General features: G+C 42.3%; 1 protein-coding gene across 4 annotated transcripts in view; it reads left to right on the top strand.

Annotated features, from left to right (window-relative positions):
- LOC126365928 (nocturnin) overlaps positions 1–13,190 on the top strand; it is a 392,287-nt gene that overhangs the window by 237,635 nt on the left and 141,462 nt on the right. The window lies entirely within an intron of this gene.

The raw sequence follows: 13,190 nt of genomic DNA, 5'->3' as shown, positions 1-13,190 counted from the left end.
AAGAACGAAAGTAGCATTTACTTCTCATTTAGTAGACCCCCACTGCACTCGGCCGTGTACCACGTACTAAACGTTAAATCTTTAAATTATGATTTCATCAGCTGTGTCAGTCGGCTCTGTTATTGTAACGGTAGAACGTCTTGCGAATCAACAGTGTAAGTCAGTGTCCACGTCACCCTCTTTGATATTGCCCACCTGCAAGACAACCTTTCCAGATTCCAGCTCCATTAACAAATCACTATTCCAATGTTCCTATTAAATGTTTTTAACGCGCTCACAAATTTTCGCGCAGTCTTCTGCAGTTTCTCCATTCTGCGTCAGTATCTTCAAAATTTCAAGGAAAGATTGATCACAGTTTTGTTAGTTACGTTTCATACTAGTTCGATTAGATTTAGGTAACAGTTGTGTGGAGATACCCGTAGAACCGAAAACTCCTTTTCTTTTCCTTATCCATTTCTTTTCGATACCCACTTGTTCATGTGTTCTCTCAATGAATTTTGGTTTTTCTCGATCATGACACTGTATTTTCTTTGCAGGAAGCAATGGTGGAAGCCTTACCTTGTAAAACTGTGCGGTATGGAACATCGTCAAGAATATATCTGGGAGATTTTGAGAAAAGTGTCCCTCAGTTACTTAATTCGTGCCGTTGATATCATCCATCAGTCTTTCTGTTTCTGTTCTATAAAGAACTTAAAAAAGACTATACCAGCGTTCTGCTTTGAGATGGTATCACTCGCGGCGATTTATTTGGAAATAATGCATGTAGTAGCCATTCATTATCAGGTGCGAACAACAGTTGTCTTACGAAATACGGACTGAACGTACCACTCTCTTGGGGGCCCGTATTTCCGCCCCTCCCCAGCCCTTGGCAGATTGCAACTTTCATTATTGCATTAGCCCCCATTTCGCTGATTGGCAAAACGGGCGCAAATGTTTTAGGCACTAGCATTCCTCCCACACTGTAGTAATATTTGAGGTTAGAATATACTGCTCTTAACCTCGAATTAAGAAAAATCAAATGGGTTTACCAAACTTTGCTGCTCTAAATCTGAACCTGCATACTACCGAATATCCTGCGAATGACGTATGATGTCAGCTGCTGAGCAGAGCAGATCTCCTTAAAATGCGGCAACTGTTCACCAGACTTCAATAGGCCCAGAGACAAGCCAGCGAAACCCCAATTCTTTAAAGAATCGAACTCCCACGTGTAAAGCAGTTGCAAGCGTGTGATTGCTTTATAAATGAGTTGTTGTATTGAATGTTTGCAGTTAAGTATATAAGCCAGAATAAGGTTAGGAAAGGTTTTTAATTACGTTTATAGTTTGTTGGAAGTCGCTAAGTCCTCTCGTTACTTAACAAGGGCTGAGTGTACGAGGCCTGCTCAAAGAATTCTGGAACATTCGTAATTTCGCACCAGTGGTGTGCTGGAGCGAAATGCGACGTGGATCATCGCACCCCTGTGTTTTATGTTATTTGCCGTAAGTTTCATTGTTGTATTTCTGTTAGTTACTGTTCAGCGCTGTATTGAGTAGAACGGTGTGTCTCACAGTTTGCGAATTTCGAGATGGCAGACCAATGGGTCTGGCTGGATTAAGTTTGCTTGAAACTTAAGAAAACCTCTACAGACACACACCAAGTGTTGCCGGAACCCTACGGTGATGAGTGCTTAAACCATACTCGATGTTACGAATGATTCACACACTTCAAAAACGCTCGGACGGAAGTCAAAGTTGACCTTCGTTCAGGACGCCCTTCGACGTCTAACTACGACGCTGATGTCAGCAACGTCAGAGAAATGGTGCGTGCCAATCGCAGACTGACTGTCCGAGAAACTGCAGAGGAATCTAACATTTCAGTTGGATCGTGTCAGGAAATCCTGGGACAGCATCGCAGAACGCATCGTGTTGCCGCCGAGTTGGTCCCACGGCTCAGGAGTTAGGCCCAGAAAGACCTTCGCCTCGCAATTTGTAAAGACCTTTTGAATCGCGCAAATGAGAACGAGAATCATAACTGGTAATGAGACGTGGGTCTACTATTACGATGCTGAAACGCTGAAAGGACGAGATTTGCAACGATAGACGACATTAAAGAAAATTCGCAGCCGGCGCTGCATGTTATCCGACAAAAGAAAAGGCGAACCGAGCCTGCTTCCGAAAGTGGAAACCGCGTTGGGAGCTGTGTATAAATTGTGTGTGTGTGTTTGTGTGGAGGAGGGGGGGGGGGGGAGTTTTCGAAGGAGAGCGTGCACAATAAGTAAAAGGTAGGCGTAGAAAAATGTTGAGGACGAAGTTCCCTAATTTTTTGAACAGGCGTCGTATTCTGGGTAACTCGCACTCCATTCTAAGCAGTAGGTAGTTTTCCACGCATCTCAATGTTTATGGCGCCATGTTCTTGTCCTATCTATCGCAAAATCATATAATTTTTCACTTATATTGACTGATATAGCCGGCCGTAGTGGCCGAGCGGTTCTAGGCGCTTCAGTCTGGAACCGTGCGACCGTTACTGTCGTAGGTTCGAATCCTGCCTCGGACATGGCTGTGTGTGATGTCCTTAGGTGGATAACCGGGGAACAATTTGTTGCGAATAGCGTCAGTAGCAAATAAGTAATAAATCAAAACTTCATGCCTCATGCTCAAGTAATACCGCATGAATAGCAAAAATGTAGTAAGCGATAATTTTTTTCCCTTGAACATTTTGCGAGGGGTGTAAGCTGGAAAAATCTTTTTAAAGGTTTTAAATTACGTCTGAAGTTTGGTGCAAGTAGCTAAGTGCTCTCATTCTCAAATACCGTATTGGGTGAAGTCTCAGTAACTGGCGTATTGTGGATTACGCTGCTTCAACACATGTACAGGATGTAACACATGCAGATATTTCTGTTGGTGACTGAGGACAATGTACTGAACAACATTATATCAGTATGTACGTCATTTAGAGACTATTAATTACCCACACATAAAAAAAAATTTTGTGTCACCTCGGTTCCTAGAGTTCTGTCGAGCGATGTTGTTATCCTGAAGGAAGTCATTCACAAGATGTGTACGGTGGGAGCACGAATTGACGTCCATGAAGACGAATGCCTCGCCAATATGCTGCCGATATGATTGCACTATCGGTCAGAGGATGGCATTCACGTATCGTACAGCTGTTACGGTGCCTTCTATGACCACCAGCGGCGTACGTCGGATCCACGTAATGCCACCCCAAAACAGTAGGGAACCTCCACCTTGCTGCACTCGCTGGACAGTGTGAGTAAGGCGTTCAGCCTGACCGGGTGGCCTCCAAACGTCACCGTCGATAGTCGGGTTAGAGGCATATGCGACAGTCATCGGTGAAGAGAACGTGATGCCAATCCTGAGCGGTCCATTCGGCATGTTGTTGGGCCCACCTGTACCGCACTGCACGGTGTCGTGGTTGCAAAGATGGACCTCGCCATGGACGTCGGGAATGAAGTTGCGCATCATGCAGCGTATTGCGCACAGTATGAGTCATAACACGACGTCCTGTGACTGCACGAAGTGCACTATTCAACACGGTGGCGTTGCTGTCACGGTTCCTCCGATGTCAGGGTTCCTACAAGCCATAATCCGTAAGTACCGGTCGTCCACTATAGTAGTAGCCATTGACCGGCCTGAGCGAGGCATGTCATCAACAGTTCCTGTACCTCTGTATCTCCTCCATGTCCGAACAACATCGCTTTCGTTCACTCTGAGTCGCCTGGACACTTCCCTTGTAGAGAGCCGTTTCTGGCACAAAGTAACAATGCGAACGAGATCGATCCGCGGTATTGACCGTCTAGACATGGTTGAACGACAGACAACACGAGCCATGTACCTCCTTCCTGGTGGAATGACTGGAACGGATCGGCTGTCGGACCCCCTCCGTCTAATAGGCGCTGCTCATGCATGGTTGTTTACATCTTTGGGCGGGTTTAGTGACACCTCTGAACTATCAAAGGGATTGTCTCTGTGATACAATATCCACAGTCAACGTCTGTCTTCAGGAGTTCTGGGAACCGGGGTAATGCAAAACTTTTTTTTATGTCTGTAGGTATCACAAGTCGTGTATTCTTTCGGTTAACAAGTACCCCCAGCTGTATGTGGCACAGCAAGCCATGACTGCTCGTTTTCCCCTGGGCAGCATGTTAAGTGTAGAGGTGTGGACATGTGGGTGGAAAGTAGTTAGTCTACGTGACAGGTATAGTCCACTTGGTGGTGCAGTATTGACCATGCAGAAAACATCATGTCGTAAAGTTTGTGATGTATTTGTGGGAAGATTGTTCGACGCGTACACATTAATGTACGACATATAAAAATATCTGCACTTATAGCCGTAATTTGTACATCGACATCTACATGGATACTCTGCAAATCAGACTTACGTGCCTGGAAGAAGGTTCATCAAATCACCTTCACAATAATTCTCAATTATTTCAATCTCGAACAGCCCACGGAAAAAACGAACACAGCTCTGATTTCCCTGATTTTATTACGTTAATCGTTTCTCCCTATGTCAACAAAATATTTTCGCATTCGGAGGAGGAAGTTGGTGCCTTTGTGTTAATGATTTCCTCCCGAAATCCTGTACCATGACAGTGACACTCTCTCCCCTATTTCGCGATAATACAAATGTGCTGCACTTCTTTGAACTTTGTGGATGTATACTGTTAATCCTACCTGGTAAGAATCCCAGACCGTGGAGAGGTACCCCAAAAGAGGACGGACAAGGGTAATGTAGGCAGTCTCTTTATTAGATCTGTTACATTTTCTAAGTGTGTTGATAATAAAACTCAGTCTCTGATTTGCCCTCCGCAAAACATTCTCTTTGGTTCTTTCCAACTGAAGTTGTTCGTAATTGTAGTCCGTAGGTATTAGTTGAATTTACGGCCTTTCCATTTGTTTTCTCGAGTAACCGCAGTGTCGATGACCTCACACTTTTCATTATTTAAGGCCAATTGTCAATTTTCGCATCATACAGATATCTTTTCCGAATCGTTTTGCAGTTTGTTGTGATCTGATGGCTCAGCTAGACATACAGTTTGTAAATGTAATACTTGTTTTACTATGTTAAATGTTAACATAAGACTATACCTCTTATAGAGTAGATTATTACAGCAAATTAAATTTTTAAATTTGGCCAGATATAATTGTAATGATTGGAAAATCAAATTTTTGATGCCCCTGGAGGTCGTGAGTTAAGCAAACAGCTACTGCGACTGTGTGAGAGGGCCCACGGTTAGTCGTTTAGGTAATATGGATTCCTCCATCATAGCTTAATTCAAAGCAGAGGCTGCCCACTTCAGTGGCTAGCGTCTTTGGAGAGAATAAAATGCGTATTCGGTCCACATTGTATATTTTTTTTTTTTTATTTATTGAGTCATGGACATTAGTGGGAGCGTTAATGAACAAGTCTCTTTAATTCACGATATTTAATGCACATAGATGTGTTGACTGCATCTTTGTCTACATTTATGATGCACACTAGCACCATGCCCCAGCTTCTCGTGGGAAGCACTAAGTACCTCCGGTCAGCGGTTTGTCTGGCGTAGCGATGATAAATTGTGCACGCAGATCTTCCTGTGAATCAGCTCGTCCATCCGTGAAATCCGTATCAAAATCCTTAAATTTTGTTCTTGAGATTAGGGTATACTTATATACAGAAGAAGGCGGCGAGGGACTTTAATTCATCATAGTGGAGCCAGTTTGCATGAAATACTTATAAATTAAGCGCACAAACCTTCGTTGCTAATCAGCCCATCTTTCAGCAAAACCGTATCAGACTCCCTAAAAAGTGTCTCATATTAGCTTTCACATATAGCCAGAAAAATGCGGCTTGTTATTTTTGTTTATAACGTGCAGCGATTATTGCGTTAGTGCGTCTCGAACTCAAAGGCCTCTTGAGATTCATTTAATGAAAAGTTTTGTGATCATTGAACTCCTTAGATCCAGAGATCCACGACATGTCGACAAGAAAGGGAGAGGTAAAGGATCGTGGCGTTGTGTGTGTGTGTGTGTGTGTGTGTGTGTGTGTGTGTGTGTGTGTGTGTGTTTTAAGAACTCGCCATTATATTTGCTGTTATTGATTCGGCAAATATCCGCAATTTCGTTTTTACAATATGTAGCTGGGGTCAGTTCAAACGACTACCGTCCATCACGTCATTCATGCGACGCCCAGCGTCGACGGGAGATGTCTCTATGTTTCCCATTATAATCAAAATTATTTTTAAAGAGGAATTTTACGTGCCCATTCGACAGAGTGATGCCAAATTAGACTAGTGTTATATTTGTTTTGTCTACGTGTATTAATTGGGACAGTAAAACACGGAAGATAGCCAGAACTCCAGCAGTGACTGAGCAGCGATGTTGTGTGGCGCGAGCATCCGGCTAGGGCGGTGCTCTCGTTGCTACAGTCCTGATTATTCTTCGTGTTTTACTGTCCCTGTTGATATCATACCGATAAAGCGAATATTGCGCTAGACTCATTTGGCACCACTCTGTCGAACAGGCACGTAAAATAATGGTTTAAAAATCATGTTGTTTGTAAGAGGAAACAAACCACCACGCATGAAGCATGTGATGAGCAATATTTGTTTGATAGCCATCTTGATGTTGAAGCTCCTTTGTCTGTGTTTTCTTTAACAATAACATATGTTTTTGAGTGGGGTCCGCTTTTAGCAAAACAAAATTTTGTATTCTGTCACAGACATGTTTCACTGCAGTTGCAACGTCATCAGTGTTTATTTTTATTGTGAAACATGTCTACGACAAAAATAAAATTGTGTTTTGCTACACGCGGACCCCACTCAAAAACATATGTTAATGTTTGTTTGGTTAACTCCAACTACACGTTGCACAAACGAAATGGCAAACATCTGCCGAAACTCGAGAGAAAATGCGCCTGACGACTTGTAGGACACACACGCTGCGTACACGCTACTTGTCTCTTAAACTACATCGCTGTGAGTGTTTGGAGCCTCGCCATCGAGGAATTTGTAGGTAAATTACCGCGTAAAACTAGGCTTTCAACATTATTCGTCTCGATGTTAGGACACCGAGGATTTTGCTGTCAGAAGTAAAACTAAAGCCGGTACTGTGAAAACATTTTTACATTTTCCCCCCCCACCTACAGGAAAAAAGAGAAAACGGCCGTATCCGAGAAGTATGTAAGAAGTACAATTTGTGGCGTACGATGCATTTTACTTCCACGAATATCTGTCTAGCGGTAAAGGTAATAGTTATGATTCAGTTTTAATCGCTTAAACGAATAGTTTTATTCATTCTGAGACTACATTCATCCAAGGTATGGTTCAGTTTTCGTAAAAATCTGACAACACATTATTGCAGAAGGGACCTGGTTTCAGGACCTAACAAAATTTCTCAAGTGCTCACAAACTAAAAGCTCACATTCGAAGCTAGACGAAATGATAGCGCTATATATGGCTCATTACAATAGATTCGTGATGTTAAACGTTTATAATACATTCCCCTTCTTGTCGTAACAATGCTTCAGTACCCATTATGTGTGAGAATCGGCATGATGAATAAAAGCGGATGTCGTTTCAGACACTATTATTAAAATACATTTAGCATGTATTTTCGAGGAATCGTTTGAAAACCAAATGCTTTTTCATTTCAAGCTGATACATTGCCATCCAGCCCCGTGTAACTGTCGAAGTAGAATGTAGTGAAAAAGGAAACTGACTGGAAGATTCTTAGCACTTTTAAATAGCTGGTTCAGAAATACGAGGGTCAGTCAAAAAGTAATGCCTCCTTTTTTTTTCTACGTTTAATTGTCAGGAAATTTAAATGCAATTACATAGGTTGAAAACCACAAAATTGAGGATCATTTTGTCATTTTTCAATGTAATCTCCGCCCATCTCTACAGTTTTGGTCCATCTTTGAACAAGGGCATGTATCCCAGCACGGTAAAAATCACAGCTCTGCTTCCTAAGCCATTGACGCACGGATGTTTTGACGGCCTCCTCATCTTCAAAATGAATCCCACGATGAGCTTCTTTTAGTGGCCCGAACAGATGGATGTCTGATGGTGCCAGGTCAGGGCTGTATGGGGGATGAGGCAAAACTTCCCATCCAATTTTGACAATCTCGTCAGAGGTGTGACGACTGGTGTGTGGTCTTGCATTGTCATGCAAAAGAAGAACATCTGCCATTGATTTTGTTGGGCGAACTCGCTGAAGACGTGCTTTAAGTTTTTTGAGGGTTGTGACGTATTGAACAGAATTTATTGTGCATCCCTGCTCCAAAAAATCAACCAGAATCACACCCTCTGTATCCCAGAAAACTGTTGCCATAACTTTCCCTGCCGATCGCACAGTTTTGAATTTTTTCTTCCTCGGCGAGCTTGTGTGACGCCACTCCATTGACTGCCTCTTTGATTCGGGTTCAAAAAAATGCACCCATGTTTCGTCCCCGGTCACAATTTTTTTCAGAAACTCATCTCCCTCCAAACGGAAGCGCTGCTTTTCGCTCCGCTTTTCGTCAGTCAACGGTGTTTGCCCTTCAGCTTCCTTACAACGACGAACCCATCGTCTAACAGTGCTGGCATCCACTGTCACAACACCATACACCTTCTTCAGTCTTTCATGAATGCGTATGGGCGTTTCACCTTCTGCATTCAAGAATTCAATCACACAACGCTGTCTCAAACGAACATCGATGTCGGCCATCTTACAAACTTCTGCTGTGCTGCCACCTGTTGACACAGAAAGTTACTACTGCAGTGGATTGCAGAACAAGGTTTGAGGAATGGCGCCAAATTCAAATTTTTCACTTAACTTAATTTTTTTAACTAGAAAAAAAAGGGAGGCATTACTTTTTGACCGACCCTCGTAATTACAAATACAACGTTCCAAAAGAATTTTTTAACGCTTAACACCACGTTAATATGGGGGAATTTTGCAGAAATTACTCAATGTAACTAATTAGACTGTTGTTTAAATCAGGCTCGGCCGATCTTTGAAGACCGGCGGTCTCATTCACATACTGAAGCTCATTGGCCGCCTTGTCACATAACACGACAGCAGCGCTCCTTGTGCGTAAAGTCAAAACTAGAACGTCCGTGACGTTAACGAGAATGCTGCAACGCACCGATATGAACGGCACCGACACGCGACGCAAACAAATTATGCCATAAAACACACGTTTTATTCATTTTACATCCATCCTATTTTCAGATGTTTGCATTTATTTACTGGCCGTGAACAACTTCTGTAACAAATTTCCGCAACTCAATTAGTAAGGAAACGATGTTCACTACACGTAAATAAATGTAAACTTCTAGAGATGGGACGCCAGATATTTTGCAATGTCATCATGGAAAAATCAAAGCCTGTAAAAGCAACTGGCTGCAGTTAATTCATTACAAATTACCTTCAGTTGTAATAGTTACAGAGTTCTAATACGTCCAAAATCAAGAAGAATTATTTACTAATATTAATACGAGGAAGATTAGAAAAACAAAATAAGGCATTGAGCCAGGTAATGCCCAGTCGATAAACAATTAGGAGTACCTTTGCGATTCCTGGCCACAGGTAAGCCATTAGCGTGTTTGAAGTCCAAATGTGTGTGAATTCCTAAGGGACCAACTGCTGAGGTCATCGGTCCCTAGACTTACATACCACATAAACTAACTTAATCTAACTTATGCTAAAAACAACACACACAGCCATGCCCAGGGGAGGACTCGAACCTCCGGCGAAAGGGGCCACGCAATCGGTGTCAAGGCGCCTCTAACCACTCGGTCACTCCGCGCGGCAGCGTGTTTAAAAGTTAAGGTGTTAATATCCACAAACACTATTACAAGCATTTTTTTTATATTTGTCCAAAAATGCTTTTGACGACTGATCGCATTGGAATTGTTTCTGCAACGCTAAATAAATTAATTATCATCTCCTTTTTTCAGTTTAGAAAGTTTAAAAGTCTAAATCGCTTTAATTTAGCGTATGTCAGTTGTATTACACAGAACCCTAACTCGAATAACGCGAGCAACAGACGGCGAATATCCGAAAATCTGTGCCGGACAGAATTCGATGGGAGCGCCTTGCCCTCCCACGAATTTCCTCCGCTGCCAGGCGGTTGTCCACCCGTGGCTTAAATCAGTGTCTTATTGCAGCTATAAGAGAAAAAGTGAGAATATCGTCTCCGCAAATTCGTCATCACTGGGACTCACTCTTTTCCACCCTTCACGTGGCTCTCAAGTTGGTTTCAAAACTCTGCGATGCAGGGATGGGATTTTTGTTTAATTTCTAGGTCGAGTGGGCTGTTCAAGTAATGGCCCATAGTAGAGCGAAGGCTCTTTTCTGCGACACACCTGGCAGGGCACAATGGTACCGGAAGTCTCAACTGGCAACATATGGAAGGAGATTTCCAGTTCCAAAATTTGCCTTACAGCCAAGGGGAACATCCCGAAAACCGTGGCCAGATTCACAGGATGGGAACGAAGTTCACCCAAGGGACTCGTACGAAACTTACGTACTTTTATAGTTTCGAATAATGACAGTATTTTGGGTAACTGTAGTCGTTGGGATAAGGGTAGTTGTTGAAATGAAGAGAAAACAACCTTAAAAGTGAACCGAACGACATGAAGTAACTATCTTGAATTTATAATACATCCTTGTATATAATTTCCCTTTGTCCAAAAATGTTTTTACATTCAGAATGTTTGCCGCGGCTTGTACGACGAGCAGAGATAGGAAACTGTCAGTAGGGCCACATAAAACATCAATTCGACAAACATTTTCAATTACAGTAAGCACGTTAGGCCGTAGTAGCAACAGGTAAGTCCCAATTCAAGGCGACAATGACAAATGCATTTGTCGCTTCAGAAAGTATATTCTGTAGAAAAGTCATCTTGCACGACTGGCAGAGGTTATGCAAAACCCCAGTGGTCACGGTTATTATCTAGGAGCATGCTGATATAAAGTACCCAATTAATCGACCTTACGTTCTTTACAATAAATAAAACGGTACTTGTAATAATACAATATTAAAAAGGGCTCTCTCTTTCGTTATTACTAAGTTAGCTTCGTAAAATATAGATATGAAGCTTGGCATCCACGATGCACGTTTGCTGATGATAGTTAAAAGTCTCATCAACGCTAAAATGTTCCGCAAACAATACGTTTTAGCGAAAAATCGGTATGCACTGTCATACGCCGATTAAAAACCCTTTCTAACGATATCTCATTCATCCCATTGCGGTTAGTATGTGTTGAGAAAAAGGGATTTTGACTTGAGAAATAACGTACTGGATTTAATTATGGGACACTACGTCCCGAGGAAAAGATAATTATGAAACCCTACTGCATGTATACGTAATGCTTGTCTATATAGTGCCCTTAAGTCTTCCAACGAGCATTTCAGAGTCCGGGAACCCAGGTCTCAAGAAAAGGTATGCAAGGTTTGGAAGTTTGACGTAATAAGAAGGCCTAGACATCGGCAGGGATGGTGGTGGTGGGGGGGGGGGGGGAAATTGGGGAGAGGGGTCAATTCATCAACTCATGCAGACCCCCCCCCCCCCCATCCAAATGAACAAATTTTTGTGGATTCCCATTTACGGAGGAGATGCAATAAGTAAAGCCTGATTTCTAAAAATCAGTCATAGATTCACCTGAGCGAATTACTGTCCTATCTGTTTACTCCCTGCAACGCACTTGTTGAATAACATTCTCAGTCACAGCGCAAAGACTGCATCGCGTCACACAAGGACAAAAGAAAGCTAGCTTCGAAACAGAAAAGAAGTTTGGAGGTGGCTGTGGAGGGTATCTCGTTCTCACCCCTTCATATTTCAAATTGTGACGAACAGGAAGAGCACATGCTATGAAAACTCCCATGCACTCCCAAATGACAAAATACTGCGTTGTTCCCCGTCAAAGGAGATACAAATGCGCGCCTCATTTCATTTCACACACGATCAAATTCTTTGAGACAATGAATGAATCTGGACTCATGTTTGTAATCAGCGAAAATAAAATACAGCAAATAACTTTCGTCAGGTACCTTGATTTTTACATGTCGATGACTTTCGGCATATACACACAACTTGGAATAAACGTGTTAATTTAGCATGTATTCAGTATTATTTAAAGGAAGCGATATGGAGGTACACATCGTATGGTTTCGGCAGCACAGAGTGACACCTAGAGCTCATTCGAGTGTTTCGAGAGGAATCTTCATCGTGGATGAGCATGTTTGAACATTCACCCAAATGGGAGCGAAGCGGTAAATACAGTTGTGCAATGCTTTGAAGGGTACACTGTCAGCAAAATACAGGTAAAGCAGACTGTGCAATCCCTGAGCATTGATCATGTTCGGCACACGATCAGAACGTTATTGGCATTGTCTCGTTCCAAGCAGACTGCTAAAGTTGTATTGTTATCTAAATAAAAGGGGCTTGGATGGAAGCTGAACAACTTCTTACATTATATGTAGAATCGTATTGTGATAATTAACGCATCATTGTGTTTGTGTCTTGCTGTACGTTTCAGGGTGTGTTTTTTTGTGTTTATCTTCCGTAAACTTAAGTTGTAAGACACAGTTCTCTTTTTTTTCTCTTTTTCTGTCTGTTTATCGAACTTATAACTGCTAAGCTTCACGGATTTTCTGTTGTTCATTATTTGCTCTTCTTCTTCTCGTTGTGTCTCGTTAATTATCTTACAGGTTTTGAATGGACGAATCTCATAGTTACTTGGGTACAAACTTAAAATAAATAGTTAGTCGGCATCAGAACATGGTATCTTGCCTAAATGAACTGTGCAATTCGTCTCTACCCATTATGCACAGAACATAACAGCTCTAAATCCACCATCACGCTCCATTTTGAAGCAGGACTTCAGTATAGCAGAACAGCAAATTTAGGCGTTTGTAGACAGTCGCCTCTGAAGATCATTTGAGATCGAAAGCAAAACGTGTATGGTGTAAATAGACATCGTAATTATTAGCTCCACAACATATGGTAACGCAAACCGAGCGAATTATTGTACAGCCAGATGAAGATAAAACAAGTCAAAACTACGTGGAAAAAGATGGGTTTGTTGTTTGGCTTTCGTAACTCATCAGTACACTAAAGTCCGATTCACGAACGATGGCCGTTCGCACTGGTCGAGGAACGGACGGGAATTGCTTTCTTGCCGGTTTCAAGCGACAGTCGCGGTACGTGTAGACACGTGCTTTGT

The sequence above is a fragment of the Schistocerca gregaria genome, chromosome 4 (assembly GCF_023897955.1).
Source record: "Schistocerca gregaria isolate iqSchGreg1 chromosome 4, iqSchGreg1.2, whole genome shotgun sequence".
Taxonomy (NCBI): domain Eukaryota; kingdom Metazoa; phylum Arthropoda; class Insecta; order Orthoptera; family Acrididae; genus Schistocerca; species Schistocerca gregaria.
Note: the sequence above shows the minus strand (reverse complement) of the source record. Positions and strands in the feature narration are given on the sequence as shown.